Source organism: Bombina bombina, chromosome 3 (assembly GCF_027579735.1).
Source record: "Bombina bombina isolate aBomBom1 chromosome 3, aBomBom1.pri, whole genome shotgun sequence".
NCBI classification, from domain to species: Eukaryota; Metazoa; Chordata; class Amphibia; order Anura; family Bombinatoridae; genus Bombina; species Bombina bombina.
In genome coordinates this window covers 751,299,790-751,326,655 of record NC_069501.1, presented here as the reverse complement: position 1 = coordinate 751,326,655, position 26,866 = coordinate 751,299,790, and the positions used below count along the sequence as shown (strand labels likewise).

Here is a 26,866-nt window from a genome sequence, read left to right as displayed (position 1 = left end):
CTCCCAGATGATGTGCGCATGCGATGACATTTCATCCTTCATCTAGAATTAACGCGCGCTCCAGTTTCAGCATGCCTAGTAGTAATGGCACCATAGAATGAAGTATGCACATCCACACGTAATAAAGATTCATGACTTGCGCTTGCGCAGAAGAAACTGAAATCGATGTTGGCGCATGCGCTGTTCCACGGAGGCTCGTGAATGCGCTCTAGGCAGACGTAGAAAGCGGATGGGACCGCTCTCTACGTCAAACACTAAAATAGCAAGGAAGTAGCCTATGGGAGGAGTCACACATCGCAACGGTAGGAAGAGAAAAATGTTGAAATAAAATAAATAAAAAATAAAATTGAGAAAAAAAACTTAGCGATTACCTTAGGCTAATATTAACAAATGCATTCATGTATTGCACATGATTAAACTTTACCTTCACTTTAATACTTTGTGTAGGATTTTTTTTTTGTTATATTTTGTGCGGGCGGTGTTTTTTTTTTTTTTTTAATACTTGATGCAGGCTTTTTTTTTTTTTAAATTATTGATGTGGGTGGTAATGATTTTTTTTTAAATACTTTAATGTGGGCGATTAGTTGTTGCTTTTGTAATGCTCTGTTTGCCTTTGCTGCATCCACCGGGATGCAGCTTACGTTGCATCCCAGTGGATTCCAAAAATGTCAGGGTGGTGAAAGAATCCACCTTCTTTTGTCCTTGCGCTGCCAACATTCCATTGAGGATGTGTGCGCAATTGTCGACGGCGACGGACATTACAAACGCAATTATAGTATAGATATATATATATATACAGTATATATATGTATAAATGTACAATCCATTACACAAGGCTGTTAAAGTATGATATTCTGGTACAGATTCAGAATCAGTAGCTTGTTTAAATATCCTATTCCCCACATACACTCAATTTATAATATTTTGGCATTATAGGTTTTCTCATTATTAATACCATCTTTCTTCAAATCATTCATAAGTTTTTTTCATAATTTGTATGGTTTGGAATGATTAAGCTTGCTTTGTACATTGATTGTGATATTTGTAACCCTATTGGGAAATGGCATATATTACTTATAGCTTGAAACCCAGACTGTCAAATGAATTAAAAGTACATAAAATAAAGACAACATAACGTTCTCTAACATATGTAAAATATACGAGAAGAGCTGAAAAAGCAGTGGAGCCATGGAAACTCCTATAAATAACCAAAGATAAATGCCTTCAGTAACTGAACATAACAACAGGTTCTACTCTATCAGGCAGCTATTTAAACCACAAACAAAAGGCACATTTCTGAAGATTGAGTTAGAGCAAGGACACAGATAAGAAAGACAGCGAGGTAAACAATACTGGAAGTTGCCATGATAACAAGTTTCATCGCTAAGCTTCATATTGTTATCCCCATGCAAACGGTCATGGGAAGTTATTTTTTAATTTTCTCCCATATATGTTAGATATATTTTATTTGTGATCTATTTATTATTGTCCGTTTTCTCCATCTGCTATAAGTTGAATTATGCAGTGGCTAAAAATGTAAATATAATTTGGTGCATAAAAAGAGAAGCAATACTTAAAGGGACAGTTCACCCAAAAATGTTCTCCCATGTAAATTGTTCCCAATGATCCATTTTACTGGTTGGAGTATATTAAATTGTTTGCAAGTAGCTCTTTTACACCTATTTTGGCCTTTGAAATAGCTGATTTAGCTTGTGGTTTCCCAACCTATACTGAAAGTTTTGATACTGGAGTCTCAGCTATTGAATAGCCTAAGTAAACACAGCCAGCAGAAGAAATTAAACTCACAGTGGGGTGCAAGATAGTTAAGTAATAAAATGATAATTTTCCATTGTTCTCTTTATGTATTGAGCTTTGGTTTTCTAGACAAATATAAGATAAGGAAGCAAGTGTGTGTACATAAAGTGATAACATAATGAGATCTGATATTACCTGAAGCTCAACCCATTGTAATAGGCTGTGGTTTAAAAGCACAAAACTAGCTATTTCATATACACAAATGAACCTGAAAATTCAATTTCTCATACATTTTATACTCTGCAGCTGGTATAACAAGTAATTGAAAATACATTAAAATAAAATAATTTTACAGTGTACTGTCCCTTTAATAGATAATTCCCCACACAATTCTTTGATCATTAGGGCTGCTTTGATCACGCACTTTGTCTCGCTACGACTGCAGGTTTTCAAAAGAGAACCTGCAGTCAATATTTATCAAGCAGCGGTCATCAGATAATTTCAATCTCTCCGGTTCTCGTCTGACCAGGGAGATTAAAAGATCCTGCCCGTGCATGATTAGCTGTGCACGGGCAAGGGGCGGTGTTGCACAAAAACGCAAAATATTGCTTGCATGCAATTTAAATACCACCAGCGGCGCATATGTACACTCCTGTCCACCATGGCTTGTAAAATTGAGCCCTTATTGTGGGTGAGTACTTATTTACAAAATTCACTCCAGTATCCTTAAAAAGGAGAAAACACAATAGTGTGAACCTTTTAATGTGCAAATTTGCTACTGCTGATTATAAAACTACTCACAATATGTAAAACTTCAACAGCTTTAGGTAACAGTGCACTGTAGTATCTAAATCAGGTCAGAGCAGGTAGTCTTCTTTTTACATGTAATGGAAAAAGCTATGGGATCATGGAGAAGCATACTTTGGAGGTTCAAGCTTCAACCAAACATGTCCCACTGAGGGGTGCGACTTTACACAAAACTGAGCAGGCTGTGTAAAAACTAATGGTATCATCATACCACATAAGGCTCTTTTTCCCTTACCCTGAGTGACTGTCTTGGGGTTGCATTGTTTTAATATTTTAATGTTTTAAAAATATGTTTGTGGAATAAACCATTGACCTGCTCTGACCTGGTTTATTTACTACAGTGCGCTGTTACCTAAAGCTGCTGAAAGCGCAACATTATGTGAGTAGATTTTCATTCAGCTGTAACAAAATGTACAGGTGAAATGGTCCACACTATGCAGCTACATTGACAGGATCATTAATCCCTTTGCACACACCCTTATTTTGTACCCCCTGGCTGCACAAACCCTGCTAATAATAAATTTTGCTTTCTCATTACTTCTACTTTATCTGTACCTACTATCCTTCCTTCAGACCCTTGAACCTGAGGCAGCTGAACATTATCAAATGTCTGGTGCTGTTTACTACTAAGCTTCCCATTCTGGGTGCACCCCTGATTTCTACATGTTTGGCATTAATCTTTCACAGCAGCAGCTGGCTCCCCTATATGCCAACACACTAATTGCCCACCTTCTATGCTTGTATTTAACTCCTTAGCTAAGTCAGTAGTACAACCCATTGTGAAGAATTCCATAAACATTAACCCTACCCATGCCTTTCAGTAAACTTGAACCTTTTATATGTATAGATACAAATATATGTGTGTGTGCATGTGTGCATGTACGTCTGAGTGTGTTTTTGTGTATGTCTATTATTGTGTGTTGTGTTTATGTCTATGTGTGTGTATGTCAGTATTTGTGTGTATATAAGTGTGTGTGCATATATGTAAAATATGTGCATGCAAATATGTGTTTATTACTGTGTGTATTTTGTTTTTTATTTCATTTTACACAATTTTACAAAAATACAAAATCCATATAAAAATGTAAAGACAAAGAAAGGAAAATGTAAATTACAAAATTACTAATATTTTAGCAATCAATCAATATATCAAATTCTAGGCAAGAGAAAAAAACAAAATGTATCCAATAAACCTAATCAGCATGAGAAATTGAAAGAATAGTTAATAAACCTTGGGCATTGTAGCAAAAGTTGACTTTTTTTTTCCAAATTGATTAATTTTGGGGCAATTCCAAAAGTAGTGAGTTATATCTGGGTCAGGATTTCTACATTTTATACAGCAATGTTGACATGTTTTATTCCACTTTGAAATCCTATTAGGAGAAAGTTATTCTATTTTTTATGATATAGTCTTGTTTCAGACTCCCTTAATTAAGCTAATATAATTAAGTCCCTCATCATTTTAAAACTATCTAATATTTTAATGTTTTCCACTTGACTTGGTAGTATTTGATTCCAAATCCTATTATTACCCTCCAAAATTAAATTTCTAGTTACTACTCCAAATAATTTGGAATATATAGCTTTCAGATAATATTTCTGCTTCATAAATAGATAAAAAAAATTATATTTCATGGGTGTTCTTCCCATATTTGGTTAACTTTTTTCAATGTCTCAATATAATATTTAATTTACAAAAATGTGAAAAGATTTTGCTTGTATAAATTAAATTCATTGCTAAATCATTCAAATGATATTGTACAATACCATAGGTAACAAGGTGGACATTCACAAAATAGCAATTCTTTTTTTGGTCATAAATATTAAAAATTTAAATAAGATTTTATTCATTATAATTATTATTCATTATAATTAAATTGAAAAAATGCACTTTGTGGATACAAAAATGAAACAGATCATTTAGGAGACACACCTGTGAATTATAATTTTAACATTACACATGTATATGAATATAGATTGGTCTTAAAGGGACACTAAACCCAATTTTTTTCTTTCATGATTCAGATAGAGAATACAATTTTAATCAACATTCCAATTTACTTCTATTATCTAATTTGCTTCATTTTTTAGATATACTTTGTTGAAGAAAGAGCAATGCACATGGGAGAGCCAATCACATGAGGCATCTATGTGCAGCAACCAATCAGCAGCTACTGAGCATATCTAGATATGCTTTCCAGCTAAGAATATCGAGAGAATGAAGCAAATTAGATAATAGAAGTAAATTAGAAAGTTGTTTAAAACTGCATGCTCTTTCTAAATCATGAAAGAAAACATTTGGGTTTCATGTCCCTTTAAGCAGAGACTTAAAAGATGGTCACATTGGGATTAAAATAGTCCATTATACAAAAATTACTTTTACATCATTTAAACTTTTGTTTGTGTATGTGAAATACTTTAATACATATTTATTTCAAAGTTACAGAAACTAAATTGGACTACACTTAGGGGCATATTTATCAATGTGCGAGCAGACATGATACGAAGTAGCGTATCATGTCCACCGCACATCGATAAATGCCGTCAGCATACGCTGTTGACATTTATCATTGCACCAGCAGTTCTTGTGAACTGCTTGTGCAATGCCGCCCCCTGCAGATTAGCGGCCAATCGGCCGCTAGCAGGGGATGTCAATCAACCCGATCGTATTGCGGCCTCAGAGCAGGCGGGCAAGTTATGGAGCAGCAGTCTTTAGACAAGCTCCATATGGAGATTGATAAATATGCCCCTACTGTGTACCTAAGTGTGAGCAATTCGCATTTACTATATGCTGAATGAATTACAATAATATTGACATCTGACCCAAGTGTTTTTTTTATATTGCCTGCACTTCAATAAAAGAAAAAGCAGGTGTATTTCTATTTTTATAGCATTGTAAGCTCTAACACAATTTTAGACTCAGGTTGTTTTGTAAAAAGTATATTTTTTCGGCATTTTTCGATATCGCTACAGCAGATCATGTCCGCCCAACATTTGATAAATCTACCCCTAAGTGCGTGAGTGGGAGCAATAAATACTACTCCACTAGCAGTCTGGCCCTATCTGAGGTCAATTAGGGACAGATAACTTTTTAAGTCTGCAATTTTATATTACAATCTCAAAGTTTTCATGTTCTTTAGAAATTAGAAAACAAATCTAATGCAGAGCAAGTAGGTAAAATATTTTTTATCTGAAGACTAATTCAAAGACAAAACTAAGTTGAACATTTTAATCATGAACTGAATGTTGCCATAAGAAAGTATGTAATAATAAATTCTAGTGTTTTAAAATATTAACCCCTTAGTGACCAGATAATTGTTCAGTTTTCTTACCGTCAAGGACAAGGGCTGTTTTTAAATTTCATCAGTGTTTTTGTTTAGTTATAATTTTCCACTTACTCATTTACTGTACCCACACATATTATATGCTGGTTTTCTCACATAATTTACTATCATTTTTTTTATAAAATATGATGAAAAAATTAAAAAAACACACATTTTCTAAATGTGACCTCCAAAATCTGTTACATATCTACAACCACCAAAAAATACCCATGCTAAATAGTTTCTAAATTTTGTCCTGAGTATAGAAATACCCAATGTTTACATGTTCTTTGCTTTTTTTGCAAGTTATAGGGCAATAATTACAAGTAGCACTTTGCTATTTCCAAACCATTTTTTTTTCAAAATTAGCGATAGTTACATTGTAACACTGATATCTGTCAGGAATCCCTGCATAACCCTTCACATGTATATATATATTTTTAGTAGACAACCAAAAGTATTGATCTAGGCCCATTTTAGTATATTTCATGCAACCATTTCACCGCCAAATGTGATCAATTAAACAAAATCTTTAACTTTTTCACAAACTTTAGGTTTCTCACTGAAATTATTTACAGCTTGTGCAATTATAGCACAAATGGATGTAAATGCTTCTCTCAGATCCCCTTTGTTCAGAAATAGCAGTCATGTATGGCTTTGGCATTGCTTTTTGGTAATTAGAAGGCCGCTAAATGCCACTGTGCACCACACTTGTATTATGCCCAGCAGTGAAGGGGTTAATTAGGTAGCTTGTAGGGCTAATTTTAGCTTTAGTGTAGAGATCAGCCACCCACCTGGCACATCCCACCCCCTGATCCCTCCCTGACCCTTCTAAAACAGCTCTCTTCCCTCCCCCACCTCACAATTGTCACCCCCATCTTAAGTACTGACAGAAAGTCTGCCAGTACTAAAATAAATGTCTTTTTTATATATATGTTTTTATATATATATATATATATATATATATATATATATATATATATATATATATATATATATATATATATATTCTGCAGTGTAGGATCCCCTTAGCCCCCAACTTCCCTGATCCCCCAAAAATCTCTCTAACCCTCCCCCTCTACCTATTTGCTGCCATCTTGGGTACTGACAGCTGTCTGCCAATATACAGTTTTCTACAAATTAGGCTTTTTTTTATAAAAAAAAATAATAAATAAAAAAACATTTTTTCTGTAGTGTAGCTGCCCCCCTCAATACCCTACCCCACTCTCCCTCATTCCCTTTCACTAAAGATTTGCCATAGTATAGCCGTCCCATCTGCTCCCACCCCCTCACGCTTGCTCCTGCCCCCTCACACCCGCTCCCGGAGCTCTCATGACCGCTCACCAGAACTCCACCAGTGATGGGCCGCCCACCCGCCTCCCTCCTATCCCTCCCACGCCACCAATGATCGGCACCATCGCTTGCCGATGCAGAGAGGGCCACAGATTGGCCCTCTCTGCATTGGTTGCTCACCAGAGGATATTGCAGGATGCCTTAATATTGAGGCATCGCTGCAATACCCTGAAAGTGGCTGGAAGTGTTCACGATCACTTCCAGTGCTTAAAACCCCTGTGGACATGCTTGGTTGTTAACGACCATTTTTTGAAGGACGTGTCTGGCACACCCTCGGTCGTTAAGGGGTTAGATATGATACCAATCCATAGACCTTGTTTTTAATGTTAGGATATTTAACATAAATATGCTACCCTTCTCAGTGTGAATGCCATATGTCTGATTCCTCAATAGTTATGGCAAGTTGTTTTGAACTTATTAAAGACACAAATGTCTACAGGCTTTGTTGAGGTCTGAAATTCAATGAATAATACCAATTGTTAGCACACCAGACAGTGTTATGGCCAACAGCAGTAATATCTGCTGAACTAGGAGATTTTTTGATGTTATGCTTATTCCAGTTCACTTGAATCAAAGAGATTAGGAGCCATTTCATACTTTAGCAAATGTGTCCTTCTATAGTTTATTGAGATAACTGTGCTGAAAGATTTCTTGTAAAGTAAAGACATATTTGTAGAGTTTCTTGCAAAGATTTGTTTCTTTTGACTTACAAAGATCATAGCCAAGATAACAAGTGAAACTTTACTGTTAGTGCCAGGGTGCAATATCATCATGCTATTAGCTCACAATCTAGTAAATGTTTAGCATGGCCAACATTTTTTTCAATGGATATTGTGGTTGTGCTAAACATTGCTCATATTACAAGTTGTAAGACAAGTGCAACACATGACACCACTACAGGGAGTGCAGAATTATTAGGCAAATGAGTATTTTGACCACATCATCCTCTTTATGCATGTTGTCTTACTACAAGCTGTATAGGCTCGAAAGCCTACTACCAATTAAGCATATTAGGTGATGTGCATCTCTGTAATGAGAAGGGGTGTGGTCTAATGACATCAACACCATATATCAGGTGTGCATAATTATTAGGCAACTTCCTTTCCTTTGGCAAAATGGGTTAAAAGAAGGACTTGACAGGCTCAGAAAAGTCAAAAATAGTGAGATATCTTGCAGAGGGATGCAGCACTCTTAAAATTGCAAAGCTTCTGAAGCGTGATCATCGAACAATCAAGCGTTTCATTCAAAATAGTCAACAGGGTCGCAAGAAGCGTGTGGAAAAACCAAGGCGCAAAATAACTGCCCATGAACTGAGAAAAGTCAAGCGTGCAGCTGCCAAGATGCACTTGCCACCAGTTTGGCCATATTTCAGAGCTGCAACATCACTGGAGTGCCCAAAAGCACAAGGTGTGCAATACTCAGAGGCATGGCCAAGGTAAGAAAGGCTGAAAGACGACCACCACTGAACAAGACACACAAGCTGAAACGTCAAGACTGGGCCAAGAAATATCTCAAGACTGATTTTTCTAAGGTTTTATGGACTGATGAAATGAGAGTGAGTCTTGATGGGCCAGATGGATGGGCCCGTGGCTGGATTGGTAAAGGGCAGAGAGCTCCAGTCCGACTCAGACGCCAGCAAGGTGGAGGTGGAGTACTGGTTTGGGCTGGTATCATCAAAGATGAGCTTGTGGGGCCTTTTCGGGTTCAGGATGGAGTCAAGCTCAACTCCCAGTCCTACTGCCAGTTTCTGGAAGACACCTTCTTGAAGCAGTGGTACAGGAAGAAGTCTGCATCCTTCAAGAAAAACATGATTTTCATGCAGGACAATGCTCCATCACACGCGTCCAAGTACTCCACAGCTTGGCTGGCAAGAAAGGGTATAAAAGAAGAAAATCTAATGACATGGCCTCCTTGTTCACCTGATCTGAACCCCATTGAGAACCTGTGGTCCATCATCAAATGTGAGATTTACAAGGAGGGAAAACAGTACACCTCTCTGAACAGTGTCTGGGAGGCTGTGGTTGCTGCTGCACGCAATGTTGATGGTGAACAGATCAAAACACTGACAGAATCCATGGATGGCAGGCTTTTGAGTGTCCTTGCAAAGAAAGGTGGCTATATTGGTCACTGATTTGTTTTTGTTTTGTTTTTGAATGTCAGAAATGTATATTTGTGAATGTTGAGATGTTATATTGGTTTCACTGGTAAAAATAAATAATTGAAATGGGTATATATTTGTTTTTTGTTAAGTTGCCTAATAATTATGCACAGTAATAGTCACCTGCACACACAGATATCCCCCTAAAATAGCTATAACTAAAAACAAACTAAAAACTACTTCCAAAACTATTCAGCTTTGATATTAATGAGTTTTTTGGGTTCATTGAGAACATGGTTGTTGTTCAATAATAAAATTAATCCTCAAAAATACAACTTGCCTAATAATTCTGCACTCCCTGTATAAATGTTAGTGTGACGTGATAGAGGAAGTAAAGTGTTTTTAAAGTAAAGGGCTAAAATAAAAGTATAACAAAACATGCAAAATATATATAATTTATATGTAGTACGAGTATATAGAAGAACAATACTATTTCTTATTGCTCCTTTGGCTTTAGCACACTTGGCTTAGGTCACCTTCCGGTTATTCAGGACGGAGTTTTGGAGCAAGCCCAATAGAAGTCTATGGGGAAAGAGAGTAAGCACAGTAATGCTATCAAACCTCTAGTTGTTATACAGCTTTTCAACTTAGCTCCTTTCTGTAAGAGCATACAAAGGTAGGCTATATAGAAGCAATGTGTAATCATTTTTGCAAACACTGCTGCCATAAAGTGCTAAAGACAAATGCACACTCCTAATCCTACTTTAGCATGAACTCATGGAAAGGAGCCAAGTTTCAACATTGTTGTCAAAATTGTGTGTCCTTTGTGATATTGCTGTAGGGTGGCATTCCCAAAAAGAACCACCTTGGATTTTAATATAAGGGTAGATCAATCCTATAAAATACATTTTCATGAGCGTATGTGAAGTGCAGTAATTGTACATGATCCTTAAATGTTATCAAATTTATATTTTTCTGCACTGAGGAACTGTTGGAAGCAGGAAAAATAGGCAAGCGAAAAAATCTATGTGACTTTGACAAGGGCCAAATAGTGATGGCTAGACGACTGGGTCAGAGCATCTCCAAAACAGAAAGACTTGTGGGGTGTTCATGGTATGCAGTGGCTAGTACCTACCAAAAGTGGTGCAAGGAAGGACAACCGGTGAACTGGCACCAGGGTCATAGGCACCCAAGACTCATTGATGCACATGAGGAGCAAAAGCTTGCCCGTCTGGCACAGAAGAGCTATTGTAGCTTAAGATGCTGAAAAAAATAATGCTGGTCATGATAGAAGGTGTCAGAACATACAGTGCATCTAAATTTGCTGCATAACCGCACAGTGGTAAAGGTTCCCATGATGACCCCTGTCCACCACTGAAAGGGCCTTCAATGGGGACGTGAGCATCAGAAATGGACCATGGAGCAATGGAAGAAAGTTGCCTGGTCTGATGAATCACATTTTCTTTTAGATCAGGTGGATGGCCGGGTGTGTGTGCATCATTTAACTGGGGAAGAGATGGCAGCAGGAAGCATTATGGAAAGAAGGCAGGCCGGCTGAGGGAGTGTTTTGCTCTGGGCAATGTTCTACTGGGAAACCTTGGGTCTTGGCATTCATGTGGATGTTACTTTGACATGCACCACCTACCAAGATATTATTGCAGACCACCTACACCCCTTCATGTCAATCATGTTCCCTGATGGCAGTGGCCTCTTTCAGCAGGATAATGCACCCTGCCACACTGCAAAAAATGTTCAGGAATGGTTTGAGGAACATTAAAAAGAGTTCAAGGTGTTGCTTTGGCCTCCTAATTCCCCAGATTTCAAGCTGATTGAGCATCTGTGGATGTGTTGGGACAACAAATATGATCCTTGGAGGCCCCTTGCAACTTGCAGGACTTAAAGGATCTGCTGCTAATGTCTTGGTGCCAGATACCAAAGGTCATGTTCAGAGATCTTGTGGAGTCCATTCCTCATTGCATCAGAGCTGTTTTGGTAGCAGGAGGGGGACCTACATTATATTAGGCAGGTGGTTTTAATGTTGTGACTTATCAGTGTATTACTAAACATATATTATTTGTATTGCAATATGTTCACCAACACAGTCAGCAGCTCCACTTCACTCTTTTTGTTGAAGAAGTGTCAACATAAAGCATATGTAGAAATAAAGTTTTCCATTTTTATAGGGACATGATACCCAAATGTTGAAGCACTTGAAAGTGATGTAACATAGCTGTAAAAAGCTTACTAGAAAATATAGTCTGAATATGAGATCACAGTAAAGCAAAATGTGACAGCAGCACCAATTAAGCTGATAGGTTTTTTTTTTGTTTTTTTTTTACATGTAGTTGATAGTAGCTGAAGGATAACTGTTCAGAGAGCACTTACTATTGTGAGATTAAAAATATTTGAGGTAAAATATCTTCCTTTGTTACATAGAGATGTTCAGGTGATATTTTCTTGTCAGTTTTTCAGCTGTGCTGCGTCACTTTCAGGTGATTTAGCATATGGCATTATGCCCCTTTAATTATAAATATTATAGTAAACCTGAGCAGTTTTAAGAACAACACTTTTGTAATAGGAGTGAAGTGCCATTGAGCTAAGCTATACATGCATATTAGGGGAGAAATTATATAGATTACTTTGTTTTCTCACATGACATTTTATGCTGTTACCATTCGGCTTCAAGTGTTGTTTTATATAAAAGTAAGTTACAATAAGTAAAAATCTGATCACTTTTTTGATTGGGGTCTTAGTAATAGCACATCATTTTATTTTTATTCAAGATAACTTGTTTTTCGAGTCCTTACATTTAGGGCTAGATTACAACTGGAGAGTTAACATTTACGTGTGGGAGAAAAAGGGTTTATTGTGGGTGTTTGCACGCATAGGGTATTTTCGCTCATATAACAATTTGAAAGTAAACTTGATTGCTTGAGCGCAATTTAAGTTAATACCTGTCAGGTTAGTGCGACCTCAAAGTTTTGCAAAATAGTGTCACAAAACACATCAAAAACACATTAAAAAGTTACACTCATATTAACAACATCTAATAAAATTATTGTAAAAAACTTTTGCACAAAAAAGTTTAAATGGATCAAAGATATGAGGTCTCAGATGTTAGAAAAAAAGGCATGCAAAGATCTTTAACATTGAGATACATACATATACATGTCTAAATATGTATATGAATGTATAGATATATGTCAAAATGTGTGTACATATGTATTTATGTGTGTATATATCTATTTACAGACATATTTACACATATAAACACATACATACATATGAATATATAAATATATATATATATATATATATATAAATATATATATATATATATATATATATATATATATATATATATATATATATATATATATATATATATATATATATATATATATATATATATATATATATATATATATATCGTGCATTGGAGCCCTTTGCTAAGTAGATAAAAACAAGGAAAAGTTAATTTATGGAATATTTCATATTTAATAAAGTATTACACTGTGTATGTAGTATAAATATTACACATTCCAATGTTCTGCACATAGGTGAATATGTTCTAAGTATTTTTAAATAGACATTCCTATATATATATATATATATATATATATATATATATATATATATATATATATATATATATATATATATATATATATATATATATATATATATATATTACCAAAATACCTTCAAATATATGTATATGTAGAAATATGTATTTATGAATAAATAGAACATATTCTTCTATGTGAAGAACTTTGGAATGTGAAATATTCATATTTATTTGATTGTTATCTTATTGTCTTATTACAAGCAAGAGCTTATAAATATATTGTATATTAGGTATAGAAATGTAATATAGTCCCAACACCTCAATTTACATTTTTTTTAACCTTACACTGGTGAGTATAAAGAAACTTTACACAAATTAAGTAGGATAGGTGTTTAAGTAAACTATGGGGATGCTGTCTATAATTTTAATATAAGCAAACATTTCACAGCTGCTTACAATGAGCTTTTTATTGCTCATTAAAACGTATAAAAGTTCTAAATTAATTACAATTATACAGTTCATAAAACATTAAATTATCACTGAAAGAAGTGATTGGTTTTGCAAAATTGTAGAGTCTGCAGTCTTGCTGAAGACAGAAATTTATTTTAATCTGCTCATTGAGCTCTTTGCATAGGTAATGGAATGAACTAAGCAAATTTAAAATTTAGACCCAACTCAGTTCATTAGAGAACAAGAGCTTTATTTATCAAATGTCGCTGGGAAACCTTTGTAGTGGCTGAGTTAAATCAGCCAAGACTGATTTATCTAGGATTATTGGCAAGTCCTGCCATCATGAAATTGGTTGTGTGGGAGCAAGCTGCACAGGTGTTTGGTTGTATAATGTTAAATGGGGCAAAAGAGGCTTTCTCACTCGTTCTGATTGTAGGTAGACAGGTTTCCTGGCTGGGAACTTTCCTCTTCTCATTTTAATAAATGAGGTCCTGGACTTCTGTCTAGTTTTTTAATGGCTTTGCACTGTGTTAACTCAATAGGTATTTAACATTGATATCCCCCAAAACCCTATTACTATCAGAAAACTTTTTTTTTTTTTTCAAGCTATAAACTAGAAATAATTAGATGTGAGACTTAGTTCTCATTGGGATGCAAGATCACACATTTCTTTTTTGAGATATACACAGATATAAGGAATAATATCTGTAAGAAAGAAACCAGTACAGGCCCCATACAAGAAGATTGCATATTAACTCCAATAGCAATGACCCTCAGGGATTCTGAGAAAATAAGTCCAGAAGGTAACTCAAATTCAAAGCACATTACTGAAGCACCATAGCACTTACATGTTACACATAGACTTTTGCAGCATGTTACATTATGGTATGTACCCAATTTAATTAGATTAATTTCCTGCCTTCATATAACTAAATAAGTGGCAGAATGTGGTCCTTACAGAGGCAGCTTTAGAGGTATAGACTCCTAAAGAAAAATCTGAAACGATGCTCTCAACACACACAAACACAAAAATGCAATTATTAGCTCATTAAACAATATAAAATATTTTAAGCCATGGTATGACAAGTCCTGGAACCTAAAAGTGCCAGCTTCTTGACATTTTACTTCTTTCACACCTTTTTTTGGATTATTTCACATATTGCTACATAAGACACTGTTGTCTGATTCCTATGTAGCATATGGTGGGTTCAAGTAAGATTGCAAGTGCTTAATAGCATATTTTATTCAATAGAATAAGTTGCAAGCACATGGGAAGACCAAACATAGATTGCCAGCTCTTAAGATATTACATCTATTAAAAATTAATTAAAAACTCCAGTCACAAGACCCAAACTATTTTTCAAACTCTCAATAGTATATAACCTGCAATAAACATAAAATAAATTACTTATTAATGGGCATATGAATTTACTTCTATATTGAAGTTGTCCTTTATATTCTATAGAATACCTCCTGTTTTTGCATTTGGTGTAGTAGGAAGATCGCTTATTTTTAGGACTGTAAATATATATTGTTTTGTGCATAGTGCTAATATTAATTTACATTTCACTGTTTTACATTTAGGGCTAGATTTATATACTAACCCATCAATTTAATTGAAATTTGAGATGCAGATAAACTCGCTTTAACTTGCAGCAAGAGAAATCATGTCCACTACCGCTATGTACTAAAATACCTCTCTGAAAATGTCACGTCTAATCCGCCGTGAGCAGTGATGGATGATTGATAACTTTGACGCTTCACTCACCGCAATTAATCTAATGTACTCTTATGTCTGGAGAATTGTAAGGCCAATTATTCACACATGACCTGCAATCAATAACTTTGGATAAGTGACATGAAAAAGTGGATTGACTCATTCCAATAATGACGCTTGACACCTCCTAAAAGGACCCTGTGGCAAAAAAGTGCAATGCCACTAATAGCTTTAACAGTCCAGGAATGGCCCTTGAATGTGCCACCATCGACTCCAGATAATCTTAATTTTCATGATACAAATGTAATATTGATTTACTATCAAGTCTGAATCTTTGTAAGATTTCTCAGTCTGAAAGGCCATGTAAACCAACCCGTGGAAGGAATACATGGGGTACACGCATTCTCCTTCTTCTAAATTGATTGTCCACATTTGCTTCTCTATTCTGTCTTCCACCCTTGATTTGAATCGAACAGATGATAAACAAATACAGAAGTGTCTTCATGGATTACTCAATCAATAATGTAAGTAAATAGAGAGTGTTGAACCTTTTATACTGTATAGCTAATGACTGGTGTCTTTGTCGTATATCCTATTGTTTTGTACAGTGCTCAGTGGATGCAAAAAAAAATATTGAGCGGATAAATTGATTAAATTGATTGATAAGTACATTTGGATTATTGTGAGCTTGGTGTTGAATGATACTTTTTTCATTAAAAAAACAGTGGGAGTGCCGGACAAGTTTGCTCGCAAATTTAAATGCATAGATCTCAACTTGTTTTATGGCACTTTAATTAGGAAAAAAAAAAAAAAAAAAAAAAAAAAAAAATATATATATATATATATATATATATATCGTTCCAAATGTTAGCAGTAATAAAAAATAAAAAACACGATAAACTGTCGTCTTTATCAAACCACAAATGTGATAATTTATACTGCAAAACTGCAAAAATATATATTGCAAATCAAGTAATACTTAACCGTGTTTATGACCAATTAATTCAAGTTTATTGGCTTGTTATAGTATTTAAATGTGTTGCTTACATTATACCTTGTTAGCTATTCTAGTAATGGATCTTAAAATGATATGCCTTCAATATGGAAAATTTAGTCAGAGATGTTCCATGCCCCGATGACTTATCATAGCTTAAGGACGTTGACTGTTTTATTTGGAACTGTCATTTAATTTTCAGCTATCCAAAACAAAATTGAAATATGTTCAAAATAATTAAAAAGAGATCTTGAGGGCACATTCAAAATCTGTTGTTAAATTACTGAGGCATGCTAATCTTGACCTTATCTATTTGGGTTTCTCATGCTCCATTTGTTGTTCTATTTTTATATTCATCAGTTATTGGTATACATTTTTAATTTTATAATTAAATTACTGTGACATGAAAGTAATGTAATAACTATAGTATATGTATATTTAAATGTTTGTTTTTAATATGGCAATGTCTTAATGTTACCTATTTGATGGATGGGAGTTCATTGCAGAAAATTGAATTTTGTTCAAACAATCTGTAATGTATTTAAATTCTAAAGAGGTTATCAATAACAACTACTTGTTCTCTGGAACCAAAGTGTCATAAATAATTGTGTGTTGCATATTGGCCTAGATAAAACCAAAATGCATCCAGAGCACTATCATTTTTTTAAGATGTACTCTAAGATTATGAAAAGACAATTTTATAAAAAGGGGTATTTAATGCATATTTTAAGCTTAACACAAGGCGAAACAACATATTATTAGAAATCAGACTAAAAATAAGTCATGTTGAGCCCCTTGCACTTACGTTAGATATCCTGGCCATTTTTGTCTTGTGAGGATGTGAGGACAAGTTTGGAAGACTAGAGCAAAGCAAAATACTGTAGGAAAACGCTGGAAGTGGAGGGCCCTCTACTGGGCCTGTAACAAAATTAAGGGATAACTGAGTTGAAGTCTGGAAGGTACTAGATGTTACATTGTTGCAAGTGGAGGGGCGGGTGTTCTCTGACTGCAGAGAATCCAGCCCTCTTTTGTTCCTGGTTCCAGACTTCAAGGAAGAACTTTTACCGCCCACCCGACCCTGGATGAAGATGTGGCGGCTTAGGGTAATGTCTAGGGCTCACCCTGGCTTGGGTAGGTTTAATTGAACTAGCCCATTAAGGCCAGGGGGTAATTTAGTCTTCCACCCTCTTGGAGCGTGTTTTTATGACTCGTACCGAGGGGGTCGCCTTACTGGGCTGGTCGTATGTGCCCTAGCTGGCGGTCGGTCAGGGCCCAGAGAGTGGGCAGGGAGAGAGATGAGTGATGTCATGGGATGGGGGAGGTGACACTCACTAGGTGCCGACCTAGGGGTTACTCCCCCCTACGAATCTTAGGCAAATACCTCTTTCAGCTTACAGCTCTCTCTCTCTGCCAACTGGGTGTGGCAATCGTGCCACACTGCACACACCGTGTAGGGCCCTGGCCGTCTGTTAGTAGGGGTTAATTTAGCTAGTTTATTGCCACCACCAGCGAAGAACTGTTACAGTTCTCCTATTGAAGTATTTTGTTGCCTAGTTGGCATATTTACATAGGCCTAGTTTTAAAGGCTATATATATATATACTTTTTAAAGACTAAATATTTCTATGCTGATATTTGTCTTGTAAGTCTGCAGCATGATAGTTTCTATGTTATAATTTAATATGTGCATTTCTGAAACATTTTACTTTGATGTGGAATAAAGAATAACATCATTATAAGTGTTAAAGGGACATTAAACAATAAATACATGCTAGATAGAATGATGCATTCAAAGAAAAGATTAGTCCGTGACTAACATGTAGATGTATTTTTTAAAGTTTCATTAGTTGTTTAAAAAGTGACAAAATGGAGGAGGAAGCTGGTGGGAGGAGCACAAGCACAAGGGCGCGCAAAGGCTTGTTCTCTGTCTCCCTGCAAGAGCTACTGGCAGGAAAATTCCGTGCTCTAAACCCTGGTCCCTGGGTGGCTCTCCTAAGTAATATTCCATATACTGCCAGCACCCCAGCAGTGACTTGCCATCTCACTGAGCTGCTACTAGCAGCAAAATTATAGACTGACCTAAATTTCTTTTTTTTTCTGCACCCCCCCCCCCCCTGTAACGGCGCTGACACCAGTAAGGGAAAAACTTACACTTTGTACCTACTCCACCCTCCCACCGGTGTTGCGTGAGGGTGAGAGCATTTTTGGACTGGAATCCATGGTGGTGCGGCGCCCTGTGTAGCGGGGAGAGAAGAACATCTGTGAACTGCCCTAGCCTTTGTGAACCGCCCTTACCCTGTGCGGATGGTTCCGAATTACAGCGCTGATTAGACGGGGGATGCCCCGCCGAACTAAGGTGGTTCCTGACTGCACTGTGGAGGAAGCTTGCGGCCGCTTGCCCTGAGGTTTGGAGCCACACGTGATTGGGGCGGTCCTTCTCAGCCTGAACAGAGGACCCAGGTGAGCCTGGAAGACGCTATAGATCCTACGCCGCGCAGACCCGGCGAGGTGCCGGGATTGGAATAGGCTGGGTCCTTGACTCACTCCCCCCCACCGATGCTGCGTGGGGGAGCTCTGGATATAAAGCAAAAGCTCTCCTTTTTTCCAGCAAAGTCGCCCCTTGGAACTCAAGAAAATTTGAGAACTGTGCCAGGTACCGAGCTGAAGCTGAAATCCCGTGGGTAAGATTCACCTCTTCTATCGGTCGGACTGACCTGGTTCCTCAGATCTCACTGAGTTCTTTTTTTTTTCCCTGCCTTGGCCCTTAGTAGAGGAAAGAGGGGATACTGCGGGACTAAGTGGAATTTGCAAGCAGACTCTCGTAGGAAACGGCCCTCTTGTTAGGAACATTAGCATTATTTAAGGCTGAAAGACTGAAGAGTGTGTATTATATTAACACACTCTATATAAACATGTTACTGGACTATAAGGAAAGCCTCAGTTAGAGTGGGAGCTTCCCTTTTGTTTGTGGGTCTTTCTCTTTCCTTCCAGACTTTGTGATTGTATAATATGATATTATGTAACTATGATACGGATGAAGGAATAATATGTTTCCACAGTATACTAAAATTCCTTTCCTGGGACCGAGGGTTCATATGCCTAACTAATACTGCATAAATCCTTGTCATAGATTATCTTGTCTGTATAGAAAACCGGATAAGGCTCATTTATTTGAAGATAGGATAAAAAAAAAAAAAAAAAAAAAAAAAAATATATATATCCAACTTGTCTGGAAGGCATGAATAACTACTCTTTCACAAGGGTTTTTTTTTTTTTTTAGGTTAGACAAGAAGTTGGAATAGATATATAAAACCTAAAAATTTTCATTCTGGTTGTTGAATCTAAGCCAAACTGTTATAATTTTGCGCTCAATCTGTTTTCTATGTAACAGCACACTCTAGAAAAATCTGTCTGTAAATGGTTTTTTGAACTAAACTTTTTTTTAGTTTCAGTGGACTAAATAAAAGGGGAAAGAAAGGAGAAAAAGACTAGGAGGGAGTTAGTGTAAAGCTGAGGTAATAAGGTAAAACTTTCTTATTGGTTGATAATCCTTAGAAAAAACTTTATCATATTGTATATTATCACTGTATATAAGAACTATCCCAGTACATAGTTGTTCTGAATAGACATATTGAAGTACTGACAAGGGATTATAAAATATAAAATCTCCTGTAAAAGTTTTTGAGATTTCTATGACCGGGGAGTAAGTTACCTACTTACTTCACAGATCACTTTTTTTTTTTTTTTCTTTTTTTTAACACTTTCAATAAGATCCCTACACTTTCACAACCCCTAATTCACACAAGTAACTTACATATTTATGGATAAATATTTCACCCCACCTGTCAAAACTTCTCCATCGGTCATGGCAGCAAGACAAAAGGAGAAAAGAAATAAAAATACACAAGAACCTCTAGTAGAAACACAGTCCAGCAGTAACGTTTCGCAAGTGAGCGAATCAATTGATTTACACGCTTTAGTGATAAAAATAACTGAGGCTCTATCCCCTAAATTCGATGATCTGAGGAAAGAAATTAAACATGATATGAACTCTCTTTCCACAGAAATTCGTCATTTTGCTAATAGAATGGCAGAGGCAGAACAAAGAATATCTGAATTAGAAGACACCTCAGTAAGGCAGAGTGCGGATTTAAAAGAGTTAAATGCTAAACTAATAAAAACCGAGTTAAAACTAGTAGATTTAGAAAATCGCGCTAGAAGAAACAATTTAAGAATAATAGGTGTACCTGAGGACAAACAATACGAGGATCTTGAGAAACTTCTTTCTTTAACAATACCACAGCTATTACAAATACCACAAACACAACCACGAATGACAATTGAAAGGGCCCATAGGATAGGTTGGTATAACACTGAAAAAAGGAATACTAGACCAAGACCAATTATTGTTAAAATGTTAAATTACCAGGATAAACTTACCTTGTTGCAACATTTTAGGAAACATCAACCTATATTCTTAGGAAACGCTAAAATATTGTTGTTTCAGGACTTCTCGGCTGAGACTTCAGCCAAGAGAAGGACACTGTCACCAATTTGTTCCAAACTAATTAATCAAGGGTATCAAGCTTCCATAATATTTCCAGCTAAATTGAAAATTACAATAGACAATAAGACTCAAGTTTTTGAAACAGCCAAAGAAGCTGAAAATTTCATAGCCCAATTACCACCCACAAGATGAGGGGAAGATTCAATTTTAAGGGTAGAGAGGTAGCAGAGGGAAATAATGCGATCAAGTGGGTCTAGGGAAAGGTTCACTACAATTGTATTAAAGAGAATGAGAATTTCTTGTTTGTTATTTTTTACACATGGTCAGTCTGTAAAATGGGTTGACAAATGGGGCACCGAGGATAGTATTCTCGGAGGGGGGGTGGGGAGAGGGGCAGAGGGGTCCTTCCTGTTTGGGGTTTTTTTTTTTTTTTTTTTCTCCTTCCTGGTGTGTCTGTCTTGGTTTTTTCTTGTCATGTCTTGCTTTATCTGGTCTGGTTTTGCTCTGTCCTGTTTTTGTTCTGTTCTGCACACTGTGGTTTTGTTGTGTTTTCCTTATCCTAAATAAATAATGGCTATGGATGACAATTTTAAGATGGTTTCCTGGAATATAGGAGGTTTAACATCTCCTATCAAAAGAAAGACAATTATCTCTCATTTAAGAAAGTTAAATACAGATGTTGCCTTCCTCCAGGAAACACACATGAAAATAGAAGAAATATCTAAACTTAAAAAATCATGGGTACAGGAAGTTATTGCTGCCCCAGCTCTGGGAAGGAAAGGGGGAGTAGCAATACTAGTTGGTAAGAAAGTTAAGGCAGAAACTTCAGTCCTTGAAATAGATCCAGGTGGGAGATTTTTAATATTAAAGGCTAAGATCGCAAAAAGTACTTACACACTCTGTAACATATATGCACCAAATATCATTGATTATAAATTCTGGGATTCTTTGCAAAATACAATACTTGCAAAAAAGGAGGGCTTATTGATAATCGGAGGCGATTTCAACATGACCCCACAGTATGCATTAGACAGATTAAGGCAAGATGTGCGAATTCCAAGAACAAAGAAAGATAATTTGGAAATTAAAATATTCTCTAAACTGTTTACAACTTTAAAAGTTAAGGATATTTGGAGACTATATAATCGTGATACTAAAGGCTACACGTGTCTCTCGAAGGCGCATAAAACGCTTTCGAGGATTGACTTATTCTTAGTAGACGAGAAATTTTTAAACTTAAATGTAAAACCTGAAATCCTTCCGATCACAGTGTCGGATCATGCCCCGATAACCTTTGAAGTCCGCATAAACAAACACCCACGATTTTATTTCCCAAAGTATCTGGCCACAGACCCAGAGTTTAAAACAATGCTGAGTCTAAAATTTCAAGAATATTCCGATTTAAACTGTGAGTATGTTAACCGACCAATAATATTCTGGGAAGCTGCAAAAGCAGTCTTACGGGGGGAAATTTTAGCGTACAATATTAATAGAACAAAAAAATATAAAAAGAAGGAAGAGGACATCTCAAAAACACTACTAAACACTTATAATAACTACATACTGAACAAAACCCCTGGGACATGGAATAGTTATACGCTAGCTAAAAAGGAAAGAGATACCTTCCTCATACATAAAACTTCACAGAAAGAATTAAAACTTCAAGCGCAGTTATTTAAATATGGAAACAAAGCTGGCAAGCTTCTTGCCAACTTGGTTAAACAAGATAAAGGAACTGCCCCAATTGAAGCCATTAAGAAGGAAGATAAACTGATTACAAAGCCAGATGAAATCTTAAATGTTATGGCAGAATATTATAAAGATCTTTTTTTATTAAGGGCATCAAATATGACTGAACGTGGGAAGTTTTGGGAAAAGATTTCTTGTCCAAAAATAACTGAAGACTTAAATGGAAAAATGAACTCTCCTATTACGGAGACAGAGGTTAGGAAGGGTATTGAGGATATGCCTATTAATAAAGCGTCAGGCCCTGACGGACTGCCAAGTGAATTCTATAAAATAATATCGCCACTGATAGTTCCGCATTTGACAAGGCTATTCAATAGCATGTACATCGAGGGCCAATTGCCCTCGGCTAGCTTTTCAGCTTCTTTTACAACATTATTACCAAAACCAGAGAAAGATCTAACTCAGAAAGAATCATATAGGCCAATAGCCTTGTTAAATGCGGACTATAAACTTATGACTTCCATCCTCGCCCAAAGAATGCAAAACTTATTACCAACTATAATTCATAAAGATCAAGCAGGCTTCATGTTGAATAGAAATTCCTCAGCTAAAATACGAGAGTTATTTCTTACTATAGACTATTTTTCAGATCTAAATAAAGGACAGGAAAGAGATCGGCTTAACCATGATAAGGCAGTGATCACAATCGATGCCGAGAAGGCATTCGATTCAGTTCATCACGACCATCTCCTTCATACACTAGGTCAGTTTGGTTTTAAGGGCCAATTCTCTAATTTCATTAAAAATCTGTACAGCAATGCATCTACAAGGTTAATAGTAAATGCCAGACAATCATCAGATATATGTTTAGCAAGGGGCACAAGGCAGGGTTGTCCTCTTTCCCCTTTGCTTTTTAATGTAGCAATTGAACCCCTTGCGATTCTGATTAGGCAAGAGATTGAAGGAATAGAAATAGGCAATAAAGAACTCAAAGTAGCACTTTATGCCGACGATATTTTAATATATATAAGCCATACTCAGATAAATCTACCTAAGTTATTGGCAACTATAAACCAGTTTAGTTTGTTCTCTGGCTACAAAATGAACGCCTCAAAATCCGAATTATTCTGGTTAAAAAGACCTGAGCAAGTGGGGGAACATATACCATTTAAAATTGTTAACGAATCATTTAGATACTTAGGTATCATAGTATCACACACACCTGACAAATGGTATAGCCTTAACATTCCACCAATCTTAAAAAGTGTAATGTGTACAATGAGAAACTGGCAAAATCTTCCCATCTCACTATAAAGGGCGTATTGCCTTGTTCAAAATGATTTTATTTCCAAAAATCTTATATGTTATTCAAAATGTTCCAGTTCTTTTGAAGGTTAAAGATGTCAAAGTTTTAAATATCGCTCTTAGAAAATTTATCTGGCAGGGCAAAAAGCCTAGAATTTCGTTAGACAAACTTAGTTTACCTCAAAAAATAGGAGGCCTAGGCTTACCAGATCTTTATCTATATAATCTGGCGGGGCTGGCAAGAATTGTAATTGATTGGGTCTCCCTTAAAGACTATGTAACGGATAATGATCTAGAAAGAAATATAACTTCCCCATATCTCCCAACAGCATTAATACATAGCGAACTAGACGGGTTACCAAGGGCAATCAAGAATCTTAAAGCTATTATTACCCCGATTAAAGCTTGGTCAAAACTATGTAATCTTCTGAAAATAGATAAAAAAACTTCCAAGTATTTACCATTGAAAGGAAATCCCCATCTAATAATGGGTCTGCAATCAACCCCATTGCAAAGATGGCAAATGGCGGGTCTAGATAAAGTAATACAATTAATAGATATACCAGGGAGGTTTATCAAAACTTTTGCTGACTTAAGAACAGAGTTTGATATCTCCCATAAGGAATTTTATGTTTACTTACAGGCTAGACATTATATCTGGAAATTGATAAACCATTCAGGATGGGATTGGTCACTAGGTCTATTGGAGAACTGGCTGAATCAGGCCAAACAGGGAAGATTAACAATTACATATTGTTATCAAATTCTGATCTCAGAAAAAGGGAGAAATAATTTATCAAGTATTGAAGCTAAGTGGGCGCCCAATCTAGCTCAGGAGCAAGTGGAGGTAGACTATATACAGACATCTATATCAGAGGTCAGACGAACAACTCTCTCTGCAACCTGGCGGGAATCCCATATAAAACTCTTATATATGACTTATTACACCCCTGAGAAAGGGTATAGATGGGGGAACCCTCAATTTAATAAATGTCCGAAATGCTCACTAAGGGCGGCTAACTTAAAACATATGATATGGGACTGCCCAAAATTAAAATCGATGTGGAAGAAACTGGAATATTGGTTAAATAAAAGGGTCGGAGTCCCCCATCTGGATCTATCATTTTTAGAGATAGTGTTTCTTAGGTTAGACCCAGGAGTGTTAATAGATAAAAAAAAAATTGTTAATATGGCTATTTTAGCAACTAGGTATATAATTTTCAAGAAATGGAAGGAGAGGTCTGCTCCGTCTATCCCAGAAATAATTAACTCTATAAAAAAACAATGTATTCTAGAGCAATATAACACAAAACTATATGACACAAATAGTGTGTGTAGCTTTTTTCAAAAATGGTCTGCATTCATAAAAACTTTGTCAAAACAAGAAATTGATCATTTAGTTTACCCATTCAGACATTCAGAACTAGTTATACTGGGTGTATGGTAAGGAGAAAGGAAGGGAAAAATTGATATATCACCCAATTGGAGATACTTAATCGACAGCAGACAAATATTTTAGGTGTGTGTTATGTTTCCCTTTTTTTTTTTTTTTTTTTTTTTTTCTCCTTCTCCCCCCCCTTTTTTTTCACCCCCTCTCTGAGATAAGATAACAATGTTGGTATCACATGGTCAAAAACAGGATGAAAGATTAAACCGAGTCCCTACCCTCTATTTAGGAATCAAAATGTTTTTCTTTTTTTTTTCTCTCCTTCATATAAATATTCTAAGATAAGATGGTTGTAAAATGGGTAAGGACTCAAAGATAAAAGGGTTCTTATGAGCTTTCGTTTGTTTATTTGGTCATGTTTCTCCTGGGTTTTTTTTTTTTCTTTTTTTCTTTTTTTTTTTTTTCCCCTTGTGCTTTTCTGGCTATATTATGACAATGTATTTGGGGAATTTGTATGAGACAATATAAGAAAATAAATTTTTGTGTTAACATGTTGAAAATCTAATAAAAATATATATAAAAAAAAAAAAGTGACAAAATAAGTGTAAAGTTTTAGTGTCTATAAAACACTGGGAGCTGCCATGTTGTAACTTGTGTTACCTTCTCTGCTGTGGCCAATTAGGGACTGTTATAAATCGGTCACTAGAGTGTGCAGCCAATGGTTGTGCTGGATTTAACAGTGTTCTGCACTTCCATTTCTAACAGGAACTGAAAAGCTCACAATTTCAGAATGGAATTACAGGCAAAGAGGACAAAATAAATAATGAAAGTATATTGCAGAGTTGTTTTATATATACAATTTATCATTTTATATTACCACCCCAAAGTGTTTAATGTCCCTTTAATGGTGTGTTTTTTCTAGATGATGAAGTGAACGATAATGAGGTGAGAGTCGCATTGATCTATATTTGACCTCTGGTTGTAAATCAGGAGTTGGTATGGAACTGCTTTAGTGCAATGTCTGTCCCTGACTAGATGGTTTGGGGTACCACATAATAGATGAAAAACAACAAAATGTACCATTAAATCTTCCAGTGGGCACGTTGCAAAAAGGGTCTCTAAGAACCATAAAATCATAAAAATACAGCTGTTTTTGTGCGAATGACAACTATAATCAATAGATTTCAAGTACTTTTATATGGTGCAGCTGTTGCAATTTCAGAGCCCATGGAGGGCAGAGCTCAGAATTGTCTTTCTTTTATGAAATTATGTAAACACATATAGCCTTATATTTCTTTTCTAAACTATTGTCTATCTATATCACTAAATTAATGCCAAAGAGAGTCAATTGAAATTGTTTGATAATTACAAATTAATATTCAAATACTATTTACAATATTTAAACACAAAACAGTCTTTAGTAATTGATAGGTATTGATTTATTAGTAGAGTCTACTGCATTTCATTTGCATATGTTAATTTTTGTTGTTTAAAAAGAAAGATAATCCCTTTATTACCAATTCCCCAGTTTTGCATAGCCAACACTGTTATAGAAATACACTTTTTACCGCTGTGATTACCTTGTATCTAAGCCTCTGCAAATTGCCCCCTTGTTTTAGTTCTTTTGACAGACTTGCATTTTAGCCAATCAGTGCTCACTCCAGGGTAACTTCACGTGCATGAGCTCAATGTTATCTATATGAAACACATGAACTAATGCCCTCTAGTGGTCAAAATGCATTCAAATTCCGAAATTAGCATATGAACCTCCTAGAATTAGCTTTCAACTAAGAATACCAAGAAAACAAAGCGAAATTGGTGATAAAAGTAAATTGGAAAGTTGTTTAAAATTCCATTCCCTATCTAAATCATGAAAGTTTTTTTTTTGGACTTAACTGTCCCTTTAAGAAGATG

At 35.8% G+C, this 26,866-nt stretch overlaps 1 protein-coding gene across 1 annotated transcript in view; it reads right to left on the bottom strand.

Annotated features, from left to right (window-relative positions):
* DMD (dystrophin) overlaps nucleotides 1–26,866 on the bottom strand; it is a 4,487,195-nt gene that overhangs the window by 3,741,436 nt on the left and 718,893 nt on the right. The window lies entirely within an intron of this gene.